This window comes from Amblyomma americanum, chromosome 1 (assembly GCF_052857255.1).
Source record: "Amblyomma americanum isolate KBUSLIRL-KWMA chromosome 1, ASM5285725v1, whole genome shotgun sequence".
In the NCBI taxonomy this organism is placed as follows: domain Eukaryota; kingdom Metazoa; phylum Arthropoda; class Arachnida; order Ixodida; family Ixodidae; genus Amblyomma; species Amblyomma americanum.
In genome coordinates, this window is record NC_135497.1 from 6,759,212 (window position 1) to 6,780,627 (window position 21,416).

At 43.8% G+C, this 21,416-nt stretch overlaps 1 long non-coding RNA gene across 1 annotated transcript; it reads right to left on the minus strand.

Moving 5' to 3' along the window:
* Positions 1–6,307: 6,307 nt before the first annotated feature.
* Positions 6,308–18,986, minus strand: LOC144130411 (uncharacterized). The gene is made up of 7 exons (XR_013314093.1): positions 18,869–18,986; positions 15,207–15,313; positions 14,897–15,077; positions 12,574–12,688; positions 12,177–12,331; positions 8,071–8,178; positions 6,308–6,387 (listed from the first exon to the last, which is right to left on the minus strand). It is a non-coding gene; the product is annotated as an uncharacterized LOC144130411 (long non-coding RNA).
* Between the last annotated feature and the right edge of the window lie 2,430 nt (positions 18,987–21,416).

The following is a 21,416-nucleotide window of genomic DNA, read 5'->3' on the forward strand; positions in this document are numbered from 1 at the left end:
CATGTCTCTAAAGCACCCCTTTAAGACAACACTGTATTCACTAGACGCGCCTGTGTTCATTTCAAACCATCGCGCTGTCACACGGGCACCGCAAAGGCCTTTGAGAATCAGGTCCGTATATCCAAAGCCGTAAGGAGCGCAGCTAGACGGCACAAATTTTACTCCTTTACCGCTAAGGGTCTTGGAGGCGAAGGCGCCCGTCAGAGACCTTTGGAGCCCAAAGGAGAGGCCTTCTAGAGCCTACGATCGCAGTGCCGTCCAACGTCAAAAAGTAAAAGCAATGAAAAATAGAAGTAATTAACAATGTTTGAAAATATCTTAAAAATACCAAAGGTGTGTCTGGCTTTGCTTTTTGTACGGGTGCTTATATTTTATGCCCAGATTTCAAGACAGTAAAAGTGTTGCAGCAACACCGAGCGCCCCTGGTGCTAAGCCTCAACGACTGTTTCACCTTTGGGCTGCACCGTGTAGTCCGTCGCTGCTCCTTTAAGCTTTCGCTCCTTTGGTGAAAAATTGTGCCTTTGCTGGAAAGGACTTTGAGGAATACCATGTGACAGGGGTATCACACTCCGGAGGCTCTGGTTCGATTCCTCAACTCGACCGATTTCCTACTCTGTGTTAAGCCTGGACTCCATGTACGCGAAAACTCACGCGAACGCGAAGGCGACGGCGGCAAGCGACGAGCGACGCCGTCGCGCGAAGCAAAATGCATGTGTCGCTTGCCGTGTCGCTCGGATCTGCACCCACAGAAAATTTCGCTCGTCGCCCGGAAGTCCCCCACGCGACTGGCCAATCAGAGCCCCCCAAAGCCGTTTCCGGTTTGTCCACGGTTTCTCACGGGCACATCTCACGAAACCCTACCAGCCCGTCGTCTTGGTCATCGCCACCGCCGAAAAAATATTTGGTTTTGTAGCTGAGAGGCAGACCCGCATGATTTAAATAATTAAAACAATCTACTTGTTGGGTGCGGAGGGCTAACAGCATTTGGAGCGGGCTACGCGAGCGGGCGTACTGCAGGGAGAGATGCGTGTCGAGCAGCGGGTACCGGCGCTCGATCCACCGTGCCGCTGCGCTCCAACTGTGCAGAAACACTCGCGGCGCGCATTCTCAGTGGTATATTATAGTTTGCTCACTTACAATCAGGTTGTGGTGACAGTTTATGGGAGTGTTTTTACTAAGCCGGAGTGCACAGGCACCGAACGAAAGCACACCTCCCCCGTGAACCCGTGATGTGACTTCGTCTCCGCAAGCACGCCTTTGGCTATCTCCACTGCCGCTACACCGCTGCCGTAGAGGAAATATTCCTTTGGCCCTGACTATGAGGCACACTCACAAAATTTTAAGAGAGAGAACAGGTTACGGGCGTGTTTTTAAGCTTGAGTGCGCAAAGCACGGAATCCGCTGCGCACGTCGCGGGTTCGCGTCGCCTGCCGCCTTCGCTTGCATAGAGGTTGCCCACAAGCGACAGAGCGAACGCCAGCCGTCGCTGCCGCCGTCGCCTTCGCCTTCGCGTGAGTTTTCGCGTACATGGAGTCCAGGCTTTACTTATTAATGCTTGTGGGATTTTCCAAAGCCACTGCCGCCGACGCCCACGACGACACCGGCTTTTCTGCGACACGGGGCCCTTAACGCTTTCGCGTTAACAGCCACTATCTCGTAACCTGGGCTTCGATCACACTACGACCGACAAATCAGAGAATCATTTTTAATTCACAACTTTAAAACCATCTCGTCAGGTATAAAACAAAGTGTAGGCAAGCTAACTTGCCTGTCTTAATCGCCTCATTTTTTCTGACCAACTTGTGAACAACGGGGACGTGACTATCTTTATTCTTTTATCAAATATGTTGGACGTGACGAGTCAACATGCCCGTATTGCGATTGCATGGCACTCTTAATCATTGCCCTTTAGTGTGATATCATCCCGAACGTCGTTTCGCATCGTGCGCCCCCCCCCCCCTCCCCACTCTTTTATTTTTATTTTTACACCGCACCCTTTTCGCTCATGTGCGTTCCGCATTATTCTGCACCTTGTAAGTTCGACACGTGTGTGTTTCCTTAGTATTTTAAATGACCCCTGATTACACAACTTAGGGCTGTTGCGATTGCATCACTTTGCCTCATTTTAGTTTTTTTTTATTGTCATCGTCATTGGTGGAGATAATAATAACTTCACCATATAAATGAGACTGCCCGCAGGTCAGTTTCTTCAGACGAATATAGTACAAAAAAAGACGACCATGCGCGACGAAGATGATCGCCGTGTGTGTCGGTGCTTGAGGTGTGTAATCTTGGACTGTTTTCGCCGCTGATGCGTCGTCCCAATACCTTTAAAGGGGCCCCGAAACACATAATCAGTGCATTGTTTTGACTCTTGGTTGCATAGAATGAGTTATAGTGATGCTATTAGCTTCGGTCGTATCGCGTATACTCTGGTTTTTTATATTTTAATTAGCTCAAAAACAAATTCATGGCGCTGATGGCGTCACCATACAGTGGCGGTTTTTAGCAGTGGATATGACGTCGCTTAGTGGGAGATTTATGATTAGACAAACAGTAAATATACTTTAAATTGGGTTAATAACTAAAAATACCTTCCGTCAAGTTTTTGTGTTGTATATTACATCAGCAAAACCAACTTGTTTGCCTTAGATAAAATCGCTGTAAAGCAAGTAAAAGAAAAGTACACCAGCAGAGGTTCTGGCTATTTTTGGCATCGAAGGACTTTGGGTTTCTCTGTAAATATCCTACGACCTAGCACACAACACTTATGGCTACTCTCTATGTATCTGAGAACGGCTTTGCGGAATCGATCTGATCGAGCCATTGCACAACGTTCGTTTCGGTCCCAAGGAAGGACGCAAAGAAAAAAGCCGTTCGTGTCACAAGCAGTGCGCATCGTCAGCTTGTGGAAGATCGCCGGGCGGCTGCGCCAGATGGCGCCACGTTCCCGTGAACAGCTCGCGCTTCTTGCTCGCCGTGACCAACCAGCGCGCTAGGAGCGACGGGCGATGGTTGGCGGTAAGCAGCAGCGGTACGCGCTATGCTAAATGTGCCTGACATCTTGCGCAGGCCGTCACACCGTCGCAGTATCTCGCGCTCGAGTTCGGATCCAGTTCGGATCGCCTTCGGATCCACAAGTCAGGGAACGTCGCTTCTGATCAGTGTTCCCTTCCGCGCCATCGGCGGGACGATGAAGCATCGCTGGGTCAGCTAGGCGTTCACATGGCTGTTGAAACCGTGCAAACGGCGCTGCCAGCCTTGGCAAGAACGAGTTACAGAGAACAGGCAACCATGGAGTGCAAACTTCTGCCACGTGCTCAGATAGGCTGTTTTGATCTGTCGCACTAATACCGGTTTCCATTGGGCGAACAGGAGCACTCGAAACTGCACTCAAAGTGCTCTCGCGAGTTCCAGCGCCTGCCATTGGTAGAACAAGAGCACGAGCGTCATGTTCCATTGGCAGAGGAGGCGCGCTTTGGCGGCGCCGAGAGCAGCCCTCGGTGCTCCGTCGTTAACGGCGGAGTAGATGGGAGAATGAAGTCACATGACTTTTTGATGTCACTTCTGGTTTCATTCCGGGAAAGCCGTGCAAAATGGCGGATGGTGGTAGCGGTGACAGTCGGCCGGTGCAAGCAAGCGGAATATCAGTAGCTAAGCGTTGTCGTCTGGACGAAGAGTTGTTGTTGCTGTTTGATGAAGACAACAGCTGTAGCACAGATTCGAGCACAAGCTCCTCTTCGGACAGCAGCGGCAGCGGCGACGACGAGGATTTAGCATTGTATGAGCAGATGTTCGAGAAGCTTTTTGCCCCGCCGGAGAAGCGACCGAAGGCCGAGTCTTATGTGGAAAAGACGGTCGCCGCTTATTCGGACGAAGAGGTGAGTGAGTCGTTGCATCCTAGTTAGAACCTGTAATCAATAACCGACCTCTGTTTTTTCATTTTACCTCACTAGTTTCGCAGGAATTTCCGACTGTCACGGCCGGCTGCAGATTCCCTTGCTGCTGAGTTCGCGAAATCACCGCACTACCCTTCAAGAACTGATCGCGGAGGCCTGCCCCCAAAGTCGCCTCAAGAGCATGTGCTGTCATTTTTGTGGTAAGATATCGAAATAAAAGTTAATAAGGTATATTGTTGAGCTAATTGGTGCATCAATCACTTAAAACTGGCATTAGAGAAGAACCAGACACACGGAAGAAACACACAGACGTGAACTAAGCTGCTCGTTCACGTTTGTGTTTTTTCGTGTGTCTGGTTCCTCTCTGCTGCAAGTTTTAAGTGATAACACATCGAAATTATTTACTATTGAAGAGAGAAGAGTTGTGATTTAGGATGAGTGATTGGAGGCATCTGATTACAAAAGCGTCACGGCACATCTAGCCTGGCGCGAAGCATGAAATTGAATGCACTAATACACTGCGCGAGGGTTTAGCAACCGATTTCTCAAATGCTTATGATGGCTGGAAATTCCTTTTACAGGTCACTGCTCTTCTGCATGCGAAGGACTCAAGGGCTCAATCTTCCCACCTGCGAAAATAAATGGGTTTGATCACACTTTTAATTCAGTGTGCCCAGTTTTTTTTTTATTTCTGTTCTTGCCTATGGTTTTTAAAGGTATTTCATGGGGAAAATACCGCATGGCTGTACTAAAAGTGCCTGATGAACACACGTGAAGCTTTTTCAGAGAACGGGGCAGATGTAAATTTTTCCTATACTTTGCCGCAATGCTTGATGGTAACATGAAATGCTAGTTGAACAATTTGCATTAATAAAAAATTATCCCATTTCTTGCAGGTATGCTGCCAATAACTCCTGCATACGGGATGTTGCAGGCCGATTTGAGGTTGGGGAAAGGACGCATCACAGGATGATGTACCGCGTTATGGCGTTTCTTCTGGACATCGCACCCCGCATCGTGACCTTCCCAGATGACTTGCAGAAGCTTGCTAATGCGTTTGAGCAGGTTACCAAAATTTTCTACTTCTAATTTGCGCCGGGCATAGGCTTTGGCGTTAATCAAACCAGCATGTCACTTGCCATCTATATTACCCTTTAAAGCTGTCTTTTCCTTCACGAAACATTTTCAACTCTGAATGCTTTTGTTATACTTCTGCATGCTTACGCGCTAATAATATGATCTTTGTTGTCACTATGCTATAAAAAAATTTTTAACTGTCTTTTTGTGTGTTCAGCTGCTAATGTATTGTTGAGGGCCAGGGGCTCCTCAAGCCATCCTAGAACGGCTTTTTTCTTGGCCTCCTGTGCGTACGCCCTTGTGTATGAATAAAAAGTCTGGATGAATGAACTGGGCATGCATTTCATGCCTTCCTGCACATGTAACAATGTCAATGGATGTATGTTGCTACGAGGGGACTTAACATACCTAACTAAATAAAAACACATCTATATACTACTTATAATTTGGATGTCTGTGTTCTGACCTCGTGTTACTGAGCATTAGCTGCAGTCTCTTCACACATTGCCCTAATGCCGAGATTGTTTTGCGGCATGCATGTGTATGCCAGTAAGGTTCTGGCATCCGGCAAACAATGCTTCCATATTGGTGAGGGCCATTGTTTTAATATAACCGCGTGAACATTGGGCTTGTCGGTCATGCTGGGCAACTTGCAGGCCATCATCATTTGTAAACATGTTTAGCAGACTGTTACAACCATATAAAGCCAACAGCCAAGGAAAGCATGGGGACATGAGCTGTGTTTGAAGCTGAAATGAGAAAAAAAGGAGGAGAAAGAGAAGGAAGGAAGGCGGATGGAAAAATAACTTGCCACCGATGAGAGCTGAGGCCACAACCTCCACATTATGCATGTGTTGTACACTGTAAAAAAAATGCTCCGCAGTACAGAGAAACCCGCTGGTAATGCGTTGCCGGAGGGTTTTCCGAACATGAGGTACGGACTAAATGTCAGAAACAGAGACTCCGTATGACGACTGTCACATTCTTGGTAACGGAAAGTTACGCCATGCTATGCACGAGACCGAAATCGTTTTTTCACAACGAATGCTTATGTTTTGTTCTTATTGAAGTTTCCGCAATGTGTATGCATACGTCCTCCGTTTACTCGGAAGTCATTTCATCTAGAGCGGAAATTATCTGTATTGTAATTATGTACTTTCTGTAGTACATGAACATGCGTCTTCGTATAGCTTCTGCCCGCAATGTTCACTGCAGATATAGCCGTCCAGGTGCCGAAGAAATAAGTATTATGTACAAGGCTTTCCTTTACGCATATTATGTAGTGCATACGTACAAAGAATGCAGCTTAGAATGAAAGCGTGGTAAGTGTTTGGGTGAGTACAAGTACATACGTTTTATTTTCATGGCAAACTACACACATTGTACATCTGCACATTGCTGTCGGATCCATCTGAAAAGCATAAAAAAAATCCTCATTTAGTGGTCACACAACACCAAATATAAATTTCACAAATACATTTCAACCATCCGCTATTGAACAATCGGCTTTCGTACAAGCTTTCAAAAGCCATTCACCGAGAACCAACCCGTTATAATTTATTGCCCAAAATTCATTTCTCATAACAGTAAACAGTAAAAACCACAGGTCCAGAAAGAAGCAGACAAAATGCGCTTTCCCGGGCGGCACTGTGCGCATGAAAGTCTTTACAGTTGCTTATCATTTTGTGCAAATAGAAAGTAGCTCAGGATGGGGGCCAGATGCAATTCAATGCAGGTGCCTTTCTGTACATAGTACTAAATGCACAACTTAGCGAGCAAGGAACATTGGTAACATCTGAAAAAGGTGGGAGACGCTTGCCGAATTTATCGTCCATCCAATTTGTTATAGGCAAGACAAGACGAAGTGAAAGTCCCCGGGCATGCCCGTTGCGGCAGATTATGACGCTTTTTATTATGGCATTCCAATATCTCTGCAGTGTGCCTCACAAGGAACGGATGCTCAAGTTTAAAAAAAAGGGCTCTTGGCAGAAATTTAACCAAAGGCCGTTGCCATGTGAACCTTTTTAAAATGATGACCCAGAAAGACGAAGTGTCCTCATGTGTCTGATGCAAAATAAGGATGAAGGCATGAGTCTTTCTGCTTTTTGAACAGCTGTGATAAGTTTTTTACTGACACTGCTTGGTGCAGCTTCAGTCTCCTTCTTGACATTTTGTGAAATAATTATATATCTGCGAAAGATCTCGCTAGCAAACATTTTGGCACTAATGGAGAAGCAAAAAGACCCATGTCCTAGGCCTTTTTTTGTGACACTAAAGGAAGGCTTGCCTTTTAGAGTCATTGATTACGAAGAGGTCCATGTGGCAACAAACTTTGAGAGAATTCCTTCAAGGGCTCTTTGTTCTCATGAGGTGCCCTGTAGATATACCACAACACCTCAGTAACCTGTTACCAGCCCTGTGAGTTCACTGTCACTTGACATCAAGGGTATGTACTTTTCCTCGCCACATGCAGCAATGATGTATATGTCAAGAGAAAGCATAAAAGATTTCTAAGTGCAATTCTAGATTGCTTGCGGAGGAAAGCACAAGAGTGGCCATGCTCAGCTGTTACCTTTGCTTCTTGCTCGAGTTCTACAGTGAGTACTACGTAATGACAGGTGTCTGCATCAACTCATATTTAACACCCGTCCTGTGCGACCTCCATCTTGCTCTACATGACAGGCAACTTTATAACACCCTTCATGCAAAGAGTGTCATCAGGGTCGGTGTGTCCTGTCAGTTTCCTGGTCCTGTGGTTTGTGCTGTGTTTTCTACTCTTAAATTATTTACTGCCTTCATTCTCCACTCCAAGAAGCCTGAATGTGCTACACTGGGCTGCTCCACGCGTTGTGGAGCAGCCCAGTGGCCATTTTTTTTTTCATACGTCGGAGGCACTCAGCTCGAAAGCCATGCTTACTATATTCAGCAGACAAGGGTACATGCGAGACACATCATTAATAACTAATTCTCACAGTGGTATCTAGTGCAAGAATATCTAAATACTACTCAATTTTTGCTTAGGCTTTCAGATACGCTCTTAGATTAAAAACATAATTTGGCTACATTAGCAGAAGCACAGCACCAAGGTACTCACCAGTTACCTGAAGCACTGTACGCAAGTTCTCGTGCCATCATGAATACAGCACACTGTCCACGTCTTCATAATGCCATGTCACTCCAGCACTTCGGTAGCAAAATTTTCCTTTAAAAAAAGTAGTTTTGTTTATGTTAGACTGGTCATATTTAATTTTACTATATACTATGTACTTCTCATTGTACTGCCCCAGACTAAAAAATACCAATGATCACGCTTTGAATTATGTCATATGTGATCACCAAATTATGTGATCACCAATATGTTCTTAGAAATTCTGATTGAAATAAATCTGACAAAATATTATTTCAGAAAATGTGGCACAAGGAAGAAGGACACTAGCTAGATAACCTGGACGAATGTTTTCAGTTGCATGCAGCCACCGGCACCATTGCACACAAAATGTACAATAAAGTGGGTTTTACCTTTCCGAATAGAATTTAATGCTGCAAACATTTAAGTAAAAAAATTTCAACCTTTCATTCCGCATAAAGGAAAGAAAATTCCTCTCATTTTTTCACAAGCCTCTGCAAGTACACAATTCAGTGAATCTACTCTACAAGTACTTGAATCTATCAGCACGAGACAGGGACGAGAAAAGAAACAAAACAGGCACTGACTCGCAACTGAAGTTTATTGAAGTGAACAGAGTATATACAGAAAAGCCACACGCCACAAACTACACAATTACACATAAGCCACACCACAACATAAGTAAAAGATTGCCCTTAACATTCCTCTCATCTAGACAGTCCAACCCACTGCATGTTAACGCTATGGGCAGCACACTCACACATTCGTCACCGAGTCATAAGATGTGTCTAGCCTCGATAATTTTCTGGTTAATCTGCTGTGAACGTAGTGCCAAAATGCGTGTTGCCGAAAGGAATGGCTAGCAGCCTTCACATCCCTTGTATTATGCTGATGATGATGATGATTATGGATTTTTATGGCGCAAGGGCAGCTATGGCCAAAGAGCGCCATGTCACAAGGTATTTTTTCTTCTTCTCAAGGTGGGGTCAGAGACCCATTTCCCAAGTATTTCACCCTAAATAAGCCGAGCACCAGACCAGGGGAAAGCTTGTACCCATTGTGTCACCGGTGGGTACCCGGCGGCACTGGGGATCGAACCCCGCACCTCCCGCATACGAGGCGGATGCTCAACCACTTGGCTACCGCTGCGGTTTTGTAATATGCAGATAAGTTACAACCCCTACCAATATCCAAATACCTCTCATGCTCCTGTAGTCTTACAGTGATACACATTCCAGTTTCACCAACATAAACCCAACCACATGATAATGGTATGCAATGCATGCAATGGTTGCAAGGCACATATATGTTGCCACGTTTCACTCGACACATGTGCTTTTCCCTAACGAAATTCACAAAATTATTAACAATTTTACAGATTGTAGACAACTTATTAGGGGCCGAACACATCATTTTTACGTCATACCTTCTGGCCACAGTTTTCAAATTTTGCAACAATCTGCAACAACACAGTCAGTCTTTTGGCATCTCACTGGCTGGCCCCAGCCTGATCATGCCAGTCCCTGCGAAGGGGTTTCAGCTTTTAACATGCTAAAGGGAAGAATGGCACAGCATCAAGTAACGAGGAAAGCAGGACAGCACACCCACACACAAGTGCCAACCCTGGAGCAGATACAAAATCCAAGAGCGCGTGCTTGACATTCAGCGTTGACAGTCAAGGAAACGAGGAAACACGGATTTGAACCCTAAAGATTGAACGAGCCCGATCCTTGTCTGCCAACGCTGAATGTCAAGTACACGCTCTTAGATTCTGCATCCGCTCCAAGGATGGCACTTGTGCGTGGGTGTGCTCTCCTGTTGTCCTCGTTACTTGATGCTGCGCCATTCTTATCTTTAGCATGTCAGACCAACTTGCCCAATCTTATATGCTCAGCTTTAACAATTTATCGCACGCTTCTGCAATAGCATGGTTGGGAAATCATGCTTTCATTAGCCTTAAAATCTTCTCTTGGAAACCAGTTGTCACGCTGTAAAATCATGGCTTCACCAATACCGAGCCTAGACTTGACGACGCAATGCTATCTTTCACTAGCTTAGAATCGTTCGACCAACAGTCAAGTAGCTGCTTAACACTCCTGGGTGAATATCGCTAGCACACATGGCGTGTGCAGAACATCAAGGTAAGGTTCAGAAACCGCAGCTCTGTTTGTTGGGACATTTTCTCCAAGGTAAACGTAAGACAAAGGCCTTGCTCCTTAAACAAGTTCACAATATGTACAGGTCCCACACTATCACAACCTTTGTAAAAGACCAGAAAATCATAGACGTAGCGAAAGATTTCCCCCAGCCCATGCAATTTCTTGGCAATCATTCCTTCCACCCTGCTTAAGAGAATATTGCTTAGCACAGGGGCAACCTTCGAATCGATACATTTAGCAGACTTTTGAACATATGCCGCACTGCCATACTCCACAAACATGCTCTTCACTTCAAATAAAAGGAGGCAAGTGCCAAAAAAAACTTATGTTACACACCCATTCCTAAACACGAGCTCATCGTTGTGCTCCGATATACACATTCATAAGCTTTTGACAAGATCTTCATACGGGATAGAATAAAATAGTTCTACATCGACACTAATCACAAGACAATCCGCTGGATTGTCATTCTTAAGATACTCAACCACACTGCGAATTGAGTACAAGAAATGGATCTTCAAGATGCGAAGTAGACAGATGCTTTTGCAAATAACCAGATAATTTTGCATGAATCCTTTTCTGAAATTTATCTGAAGAGCATGTTATTGAATAGCATTTATTTGAAGAGCATGTTTGTAGAGTAGTGCAGTGCGGTATGTGTTCTAAAGTCTCGAATATGTAGTGGTTCAAAGGTTGACCTTGTGCTAAGAAATATTTTCTTGAATAGGGTGGATAGAATAATTGTCTAGAATGTGCATGGGCTGGGGGAAAAATCTTTTGCTATGTCGATGATTTTCTGGTCTTTTATAAAGGTTGTGATAGTTCGGGACCTGTACATCTCAAGTTGTTTAAGGAGCAAGGCCTTTATCTCAGGTTTACCTTGGAGCAAATGTCCCAAGAAAAAGAGCTGTGGTTTCTGGACCTTACCTTGATGTTCAGCACACTTCATGTGTGCTGGCGAGTGTTAAGCTGCTACCTGGCTACATGTCGACCATTCCAAGCTAGTGAAAGATAGCATTGCACTTTCTAGCGCGGGCTCAGAATTGATGAAATTATGCTTTCACAGCATTACGATTAGTTTCCAAGAGCAGATTTTAAGGTTAACGAACGCAGGATTTCCAAACCTTGTCACCGCAAGAGCATATGATAAATTGTTAAAGAAGCTGAGACAGTTTTGCGGCGATAGGCACAAGCTGGCTGGGGCCAGCCAGCGAGATGTCAAAAGACCAGTTGTGTTACCGTATGTACATAAATTGTCGCAAAATTTGAAAAATGTGGCCAGAAGGTATGATGTAAAAGAGGCTTTCTCGGCCCCTAATACGTTGTCTAAAGCATGTAAAATTTTAAGAATAATTCTGTGAATGTGGCTCGAGAAAAGTACACGTGTAGAGTGAAATGTATATGTACCTTGTAAAATGAATGTGGTATCAAATATTATTATCTTGTAGTCTGGTTTACGTAGGTGCAACTGGAAGGTGTATGAATGTAAGACTACAGGAACACAAGAGGGTAGGGGCTTGGCTAGGTGGTTGGGGTAACCCTGCTGTACACTGCACGGGATGTGAAGTCTGCTACCCTTTCCTTTTGGCAACACGCATTTTGGCAGTAAATTCAGAGAGATTAAATGGGAGATTATCGAGGCTAGACACATCTTATGACTCTGTGAAGAATGTGTGTTTTGTCTATCGTGTTAACACACAATGAGTTGGACTACCTCGATCAGGGAAATGTTGAGGGCGATTTTTGACTCATGTTGTCCTGTATGCTTATCGGTAACTACATGGTTTGTGGTATTGCTTGGCTTTTTATATATTCCCTGTTCACACCAATAAACTATAGTCGCGAGTCAGCACCTGTCTTGTCTCCTTTCTCATCCCTGTCTTTCGCGCTGGTGGATTCACCGCAATGGCTCACCTCTGCAGAAATCAAGACATGACATTTTCCTCTTCACACTCATGGTTCAGCGCATAATACGGCAAAGGCTTTTCAATTCCAAGGAAAGTTCATGGCTCCATTGAACACTGCCTCCTGCTTACAAGACACAGAGCAGCAATCATTGTAGATTCTACCTGTGACACAAAGAGCAAAGTTTTAGTTTGAGTGGACTAAACTAGGAAAGCAGCACAATATATCTATAGCCAAATAACTGAACTGAAAGAAATAGAGGGTAGTGTAATAGTGAGCACACTGATATATTGCAAGTGAGATATATGCTTAATATATTGCAATATCCAACACTGCTACCATTGCCTTAGCCAACTACTTCATAAATAACAATAAATGCAGTATCACAAAAATACTGATAACGTACTATGTGCTAATAGTAGCAGTGCAGGTTCCATGAACAAAAAAGGGCCCAGTGCTGACTGTCGTTCCCACAGCAGCCTTGTGACCAATGGCCGGTGTAAAGGAAAGAGGAGGAATGACTGAAAAGAAAAAGAGCCAGGGGGAAGGAAAATAGGTATAGAAGGGCTTAGGATATCATAGGCAAATAAGGTTGTTTAGACAGTGAGCACAAAATAAACATTACCACACAAGTAAAGACATACAAGACCAAACATATATATCATTATGCAGAGTGGCAAACTTGATGCCAGTTAGCCCAAAATATGTTTTCAATAAAGTGATTATAATTATTAATAGAACAACTGACCGAGTGAAACCATAACAGGGATGAACAAGGAAGTTGTTAATATTCTGGCAGAAATTAAAAGAAGAAAATGGATCTGGCCAGGGCATACAATGCAGAGAATGAATCACCAATGGTATCTTAGGGCAACATAATGAATTTGATGGATTTTAATGGCACAAGGGCATCTGTGGCCAAAGAGTGCCTTAGCACAAGTTAATTTCGTCTACTCAAGGTGAAATCAGAGACCCATTTCCCAAGCATTTCATTCCAGATAAGCTGAGCACCACGCCAGGAAACAGCTTGTGCATTGTATCGCAACAAAATGAATTTCACCCTAAGGAAAATATAGCAGGAGATAGCTGATTATAAGCTCACTAGATAAGATTAGGTGATTTCTGATAGTGTGGCATGTAGGTGGTGCAAGACACAGATAATTAAACTGGAAAAGGCCATTGTCCTGAGGTGAATGTAAACTAAGCAATGAGGATAATAAAATTCGCTACACTAGAGCTGTTAAGAATCAGCTCAAGTTCCATGCTTCAAGATGATGCAAGTTTGCTCAGTGAAAAAAAATCATAAGTTCACCCAAGAATTGGTATCTTGGCGGTATCAGGCTGCAGGTGCAGATGAATTAATCCTGCCTCAGAGAAGAGCTACATAGAGCACAAAACATTTTAGGCCAGTCCTACACTGACAGCTGTTAATAACTATTTTAAAACTGTTTTTCATTGCACAAACAATAATACCAAGTTTGTGTTGGTCATGTGATTATGTTACTGAGGCTCTCCTAAAAATTCTAGCCAGAGCTAAAATACAAGCTGTCTCAACTAAGTTTTTATATCAACAATGAGAACATAAACACATGCAGATTATTCAAGTAGAAGTATTATTCTTCATGACGTGCCCTACAAATTTTAAATTATACTGAAAAGTAATAGAGTGGAGTGCTTGTGCCAAAAATACTAAACCTCAACAACAAAGAAAACACAAGATAAAGGCAACAACATATTGCCCAAAATTTAAATGTTTGACAGAAGAAATTTGAAAAGAAAACCTCTCCACATAGTTCTGGTAGCTGTAAAGAGTATACAGCTGATCCGGCATTTTGATATGTGAACAGTAACCCTCAATGACCACCAGGCTGAATACTTTCATGAGGCTGTTCTAGTAACAAGACTGCAGTGAAACACTTAGCAAGTTATGCGGGCGTAATAATGCAAACCGTTAATCTGAGAGTTCGCTACCAAGCAACTCTGTAGTAACTCCTAAAGTGTTGCAATCGAATGAAAAAAAGGACTGCCTATTATATAAACAAAAGTCAAGAGGCTGCAATGCACGACAGAAGTGCTGCAATACAGCAATGGTGATACAATGTACACTTTAAGCAACACAATGAAACATGATCTTTTATCCTTAATTATCAGAATTTAAATATTTGTTTTCCTTGCTCTCTTGCAAAATTAAGTTTAGATCGTGAAAGCGCTCGAAAAGACAAGGATACAGAAAGAGATTTCCACACAGTGCGCTTACTTCCAGTGTCTTTTTGAGCACATCCACTATCTAAACATGGTAACCCAACTAGTTTAAACGCTGTCGTTATTCCAAAATTAAGCCTTTCACAAAGTGGGAGCCCCTTTCCCCATACAAGGTGCACCATAACTAATCCAACACTTTTTTCATGATATGTTTTCTCTGAGAACAAACACTGTTTGAAGATTTTGCAATAGTACTTGTCTTTTCGATTCTACGAATGTATCATGCAAGTGTTCAATGAAATGACCATCTGCCTATCTTGATCATTGCTCAAAATCAGGGTATAATGCACCATGAAGGGCAAGCTCTGCTTGATTTTTATGTTTTCCTAACGAAGCATGTATGTGCAACCCTTCTGCTGGCTTGTATGCAGCAGGTTTGTCTAGCTAGGGGAACTGTGGTTTTGCTATAAAGATGAAATGGTACTTTGGAAGTGAATGGTTTTCTAAAATGCATTTAACATACATACCGGGGCTTTAACAGCGCCTGGTGTAAGCAACATCAGTGGGGGGACCGCAGGAGTGGCCTAGTGGTCCGAGCATCTGCCTCGCAAGCGGTAGGTGTGCAGTTCGATCCCCAGTGCCATCGGGTAACCAGCGGTGATACAATGGGTCATTTCAATGGCCAGTTTAAAACTTGAAATAACCATGCTGCAATATATACAAAAAATGATTTGTGTGCTCTCTCTTACATGACATAGTTAACCATATCATAGTGTTGGTAGTACACAAAATACATGTGTGGAACATATCCATGCACTGGTTTTGTTCACATCTTACCTGCTATGTGCTGTTATGGCATGTTATGTGCTGGGAAAGCAACAGCTAGTGAGCAATGTTGTGTTGCAGCCTTTCTTCTGATGGAATTTGAATCATGTGAGGTGCAGCTGAAAGAAATTGTTTCATACATAAGTATATTTCATGTAACACAACAAAAAGTGCACAGCCCCATCATGAGTTGTGGTTTAAACTAACAGCGAGCTTTTTACTACTCTATTTAACATATGATGCAAGTCAGTGATGCTGGAGGCACAAAACTAAATACTGTGAGGTAACAAGAGGTAATATGGACAATCATGCCTTTAAGAGATATTGTCAATATATATTTTCCTGAATGAACTAAAGTTATCCTTAGAAGCATTCAGAGGAAGATAATTTTGCTAAATGCCTTTTGCCAGAATAGGCCTTTTATGAACCAGTTGCAAATGAAAAGAATAACTTTAAGACCATGATATGCATGGTCTAATGCCAAAGTAGTTGCATACAAGCAGTATACTATGCCCCTAGTTTTATGGTGGGCCTGTACTGCACAATTTTCATGCAAGGTAGTGGAAAGTATGTGCCATGAAACAGACCTCTGCTTGCTGAAACTGGCAAATAAGTACTGGGTTTTTAAGGCAGGAAAAAAGTTACATAGTTCCTTCTGCAGGTTTTGAACTTCAGGTTAGTTATTTGAAAAATATCAATCCCTGAACTGCAATGGTTGAAGTTTTTAGCAAATAACATTTCCATTGTAACAGTGGAAACGCTCTTTTATATGAGGAACGACTTTTCAAAAGCCTGCGTTTCATGGTGGCTGTCAAGTAGCCCTGATAAAGAGAAACCAGTCACGACACACAACCAAGCCCCCGTAGCACATTTTCAACTATACCCTCATGATATAGCTTTAAAGTGTTAAGCAATACAAATACAAATCCCTTGATTTCATTCATGATTTATCACTGGTGTATACATACAAAGATAACCGTACAAGATGTGGAGTGCATGGTACAGAGAGAGTAGGCAGATGGTTTCTTGACACTCAAAAAGTGAACAAGGGAAGGAAAAATCTCAGGGTGCTTGCCGTTTCGACAAGACAACTTGTTTTCGTCTGGGGTCAACATATACAGAGGAAACTTAGAATAAAGTACAGGGTTGTCCACTCTTAGTGCGAACACGCGAGCACATGGCTGTGCTCTTTGGGCCACTGTGTCTGACATTGCCACACATCGAAGTGTAGCATGACACGAAGCACCACATCCAGGTGCATCTCCTCTTGCGCCATTTTGCAGCGATGAGTGGCTGCGCTGCACACAGTGGACCTCTAAAGAGTGCGGCCATGCGCTCACATGTTTGCACTAAATGTGGCCAGCTCTGTACATTCAGGAATTGGCATAATTATTTGAAAAGGCCTTGCACATGGTCAGAGGTTTCCCAACCCACATTTTCCCCCTCCTTTCCTGCTTTCTTTAATTTATCGTTATACTTTAACCTTACGCCCTGCACCTCCTGACATCACTTCTCGGAACCTTGGCTGCCATACTCCTCCCCCTCCCCCTTCTTTTTGCCTTTTCTCCAAACCTGCCCTCATTTTCTCTTTTTACTTCAAATTATTTTGCCCCCCCACCCCCCCTGGTATTTTATTCTGCCATGCTCCTTAATTCCTTTATCCTAGTTTTTCAGGAAAAGGCAGCCAGCCATACCAAGCCACCTGTTGTGGCTGGACATAAAGCCATTCAAGCCCACTATCCACACTCCATACCCCGAGATTCGTTTCTACTGAATTGGGCTTTTTTGTTTTCACAGTTTTGCAGGTCAACCGGTTAATCTTCTTTAGCAGCTATCATGCCTGGTCAAGGTTCATGCTCCCCATCGTAACGCCCTTCCCATATCGCACCCTCGTCCCACACAACAGGCCTTTCGCCTCGAAGTGAAAACCTTATTTAAACCCCACCAATGATGAACACTTTGCCAGACAAAGACAAGTCCTCTTGTCGAAACGTCGGCAAGCACCCTGAGGCTTTTCCCTTCCTTATTCAGTTTGTGAGATACCAGGGACAGGTGTTCAAGCAGCCATACCACACTAATACCCCTGTCACACGGGCACCGCAAAGGCCTTTGAGAATCATATCCAAAGGCGTAAGGAGTGCAGCTACCCGGTACAAATGTTGCGCCTTTGTCGCTAAGGGCCTTGGAGGCGAAGGCGCTCAACCGAGACCTTCGGAGCCCGAAGACGCGGCATTCGAGAAGCTGTGATCGCAGTACCATCCAAAGTCAAAAAGTAAAAGCAATAAAAAAAATACATAAGCTAATAATGTTTGAAAACATTTTTTTCAAATACGAAAGGTGTGTCTGGCTTTGGTTTTTGTACGGGTGTTTATGTTTTATGTTCAAATTTCAAGACAGTGAAAGTGTTGCGGCAACACCGAGCGCCCATGGAGGCCAAGGCAATACATGTACAAAACCTGCTCCTGCTGATGAGAGTAGCTGTTGCAGTACTTTTAAGGAAGCAATCAGAATAAAAAATTGTCAAAGCTCTACGAATGAACAGAATACACCACTTTAATTTTAGAACACTCACTTCAGCCACCTCGAGTATAGCAGCGGGTGCTAAGCCTGAACGACTTTCACCTTTGGGCTGCACCGTGTAGCTGCATCGCTGCTCCTTTAAGCTTTCGCTCCTTTGGTGAAAAATGGTGCCTTTGCTGGAAAGGCCTTCGAGGAATGCCATGTGACAGGGGTATAAAGCACATTTTTTACTGACACGAAAGACTCAGTGCCTTTAGTTCTGACAACATTCTGAATCATGCTTTGGTGGCTTAGCATATCAGAATACTGGACATGACAAAATCAGCTAATTAGTGAGGGCTATTATTTGCTATAGGTGAAATTATCACATTCTCCTAAAATAATGAAAAGAAACCACCAGCACTGATATCAATGTACAATTTGGCTGTAACATACTGACATGACAATATAGTTACACGTAAATTCCCTTTTCACACTTCAAAACTGCATGCATTATTTCTAGAAAGTGCGAGAACAGAAGCTCATACATAGTGCCAAAGAAAATAGTGCATAATAGTACCACTTATGAGGTGTTTATCGGCAACTGCAATGAGCAAGGCTATGTTAATGGCAATCCAGAGTTATTATGTGTCTTACGAGCGCATGCACTTGGGAGGTGATAGCAGCTGTGGACGCAGCTGTCCATCGCAGTTTTCAGTCTGTCGAGATAACACATGGGGTAAGTTATTCCCTGTTTTGCTGCCGAAGGCAAAACCGTCAGCGAGTGGAGTTGCCTTGCTATTCACTGTCAATATCTACTGCTCAATGTAAAGGAAACTAGGGCATAAAACATACAGCATTTCATATTATGCATTGGCCAAATGCAGTGAGAATGAAACAGACTAGAGACTTGTCTTATGACGTTTGCACTCTTTACTTTGCACCAGAGGAAAATAAATTTATGTACAGTTGACCTACTGCTTGCCACAGTCCTAGAAGAAATGAATCCAGGTCTCAGAAATTCTACCGAGAGAATACTGATGCTGCATGTGCATTTCTCTAAACTGTTCTGAAATATGCAGAAGTTACCAATTTTTTTACTACCTGATTACATACTGTAATCTTTGCAAGGAATATGAGGTTAACGGACTGGGAAAAAATGTCAGGAATGGTACCTTTGGTACTGGGCACTTGGACAAACAAATGACCCACTGGGCGTCCCCAGGAGCTCTGCTACCAGGCACCCCTGACAACAGTAGTCAATTTTCCAGATCCAAAGGAGCCATGCGAATGATTGCCGAAAAGTCAAGTTTAAGGACAGCAGATGCATGAACACAAAACAGTTTTCCAACTTTGTTTCAGTGTGATAAATGGTTTCAAATGTCTAGACTATATCTGGTAGTGCACAAATTATCAGAACACCATCTCCCGCTCAGAATCATCTCAAAACACATTCGACACGCAGTACCAACATGGACAGTTCGTGCTTAATTGAATCCAAAGGTTTACGCTGATCGACCAATATTACTCTAAATGGAGACAGAAAGCGCATGCACGTTGTACTGATGTTATCGTGAACATAACATGCGACGAGACGCAGGGCTACAATACAAACAAAAAACCGCTTTCAAAATTTGAGAACAAAAGGCTCACCATCTCACAAGTTCGCCAAACCGGAGACGTTGCCGAGTGGTTGCCGCCAAAGTCACTCGCAATGCACAGAAACAATAAAAATGCAGTGCCGCTGACTTTCCTTGAGCAATTCCAGTCGATTGAACTTCCAACTGTTCGCACCGACTACCTCTGCAAGCATGTCTAAAAGTTAGCGGCGCAGCCGCGCCATTTGCAATTTACGGAGAAACACGGGAAATTCATAGCGCCATTCGCGTATTCGCGCTCAAGCTCACGTCGCTGATGTCGCAAAGGCGCACCACGGCAAAAACATATAAGATGTATTTAATTTTACGGCAGCTTTTTTAGCTGACAACCTGAATCGTTTGATATATTGTTTTTTCTTTTCGTTGCATGAACGTTATTACCACCAGCGGCAGCGCAGCTTGGCCATGGCTAGCCATGGCGAAGTCGAAGCGCTAGCCGAGCCCGCAGTCGGAAACATGTGCGCAGTTAGCGCAGTGTGGAGTTGAATGAACAGGCGCTATGGAATGGGTTTTTGTTCTTCCGTGTTCGCTGCGTGCGTCCTGCGCGTTTCGTGTCTTTAGTATGTGTGTGTGTGTATGTGTGTGGCCGGAACGCTGCATTGGAGTGTACATACAACAGCTCGCTGTTCCGTGCGGCATCGGTGCGTAGTAAAACGATCATGCAGAATGCGTTACAATGCCAGTGGCCCTGCACGAAAGAGGAGACTTGAAGCCGACGGAAAAGCTGCTCTCCCTCGTGGGACTGCAAGAATCTGGCGAGTAACAGTCGACGCGCGTTTCGGTGGATGATTCCGTTTACCACGCCAAAAAATTCAGCACTGGCCAACAGCAATGATGAACTGCTGCTGCATCATCACCTGTGTGATGTTTGTGACAAGCTTGTTGGATGTGAACGTGGCCATGAATGGTATTCGCCGAGCAGTGGCCCTCAGGGCGTGGCACCAGTGGATACCTGAAGACGATTACTGTTTGCCCGCGCCCTGGCGCCTCGCATTCAACCGAATGCTTTGGCGTTAATTATCTATATCTGAATTTCAAACGTAGTTGGACTCGCAAATATTACAGCGTACAAACGTACCGTCGGAAGAGCACCCTTTTTCATTTTTTTATGGAGGGGGTAGGGGAATTACCGTCTGCTCAAATTTAATGTCACTAATATTTTGAGCTTATTTTCTAAACAGGTGCCGTGGTGGCACTGTAAGCAATGCATTTACTGGGCAGAAGTTTATTTTATGTTGTGTTGGCACAAGGTTAATGATTGTCATTGTACTGTGGTGCCATGTTCAAACAAAACACATAATTGTACACTCTCTTTGAAGAATGTCTAATGAGGTAATAAATTACTGAGCAGCGAGTATGCACTGTGGTAAATGCGACGAACGTTACTGAATTACTTCACACTTGTCATGTTCTGTTGTCGTTAGTGATTACGTATGCCTTGGTGTCTGCTGCTTTCCAGTGTAGGGGTCGAGAGGCATGTCGAGCTCCACTTAGCAGCTTTTTTCCCTTCCACTCTCTACTGGCCAACGTGGTAAAATAAACTCAACATAATGCGTGATTGCTCAGACCTAGATTAGACTACCATTTCACTTATTTACTCTCAGGGCCAATTGGCATCGCAGAGAGGAGAGCAACTAACATAAATACATGTGTAGGCAGATTAATTAAAATGATTATACACAGCAGACTTGAAGGCATTGGATGCAGTGGTGGACATGACGAAGGCAGAGAAGATGTGACAGCTGGAAACGTAGAAAAGTGGAGATCTGCGTGAGTTTGTACGCGATTTAAGGTGAACGCTAGCAAAAAATTAAGAAGGCGCAGAAGACTGAGGCCAGAGTTAAAACTGTAGTTTAACAGAGAAAAGCACCTCCCAGCAAGCCAAAATGTCCACATGCAAGCAGTTGTGTGTACACAGAACATAGAAAATGAAACTCCTTTTTGGACAGAAGGAAAGCTAAGGCACATTGCTTATTGTGATGTTGCTTAAAAAGTTGGTGTCTAGTTGTTGCCCTTCATATCTGGTCCTTCCACACCCAGCATCTGAAATGCCATCAAAAAGGAG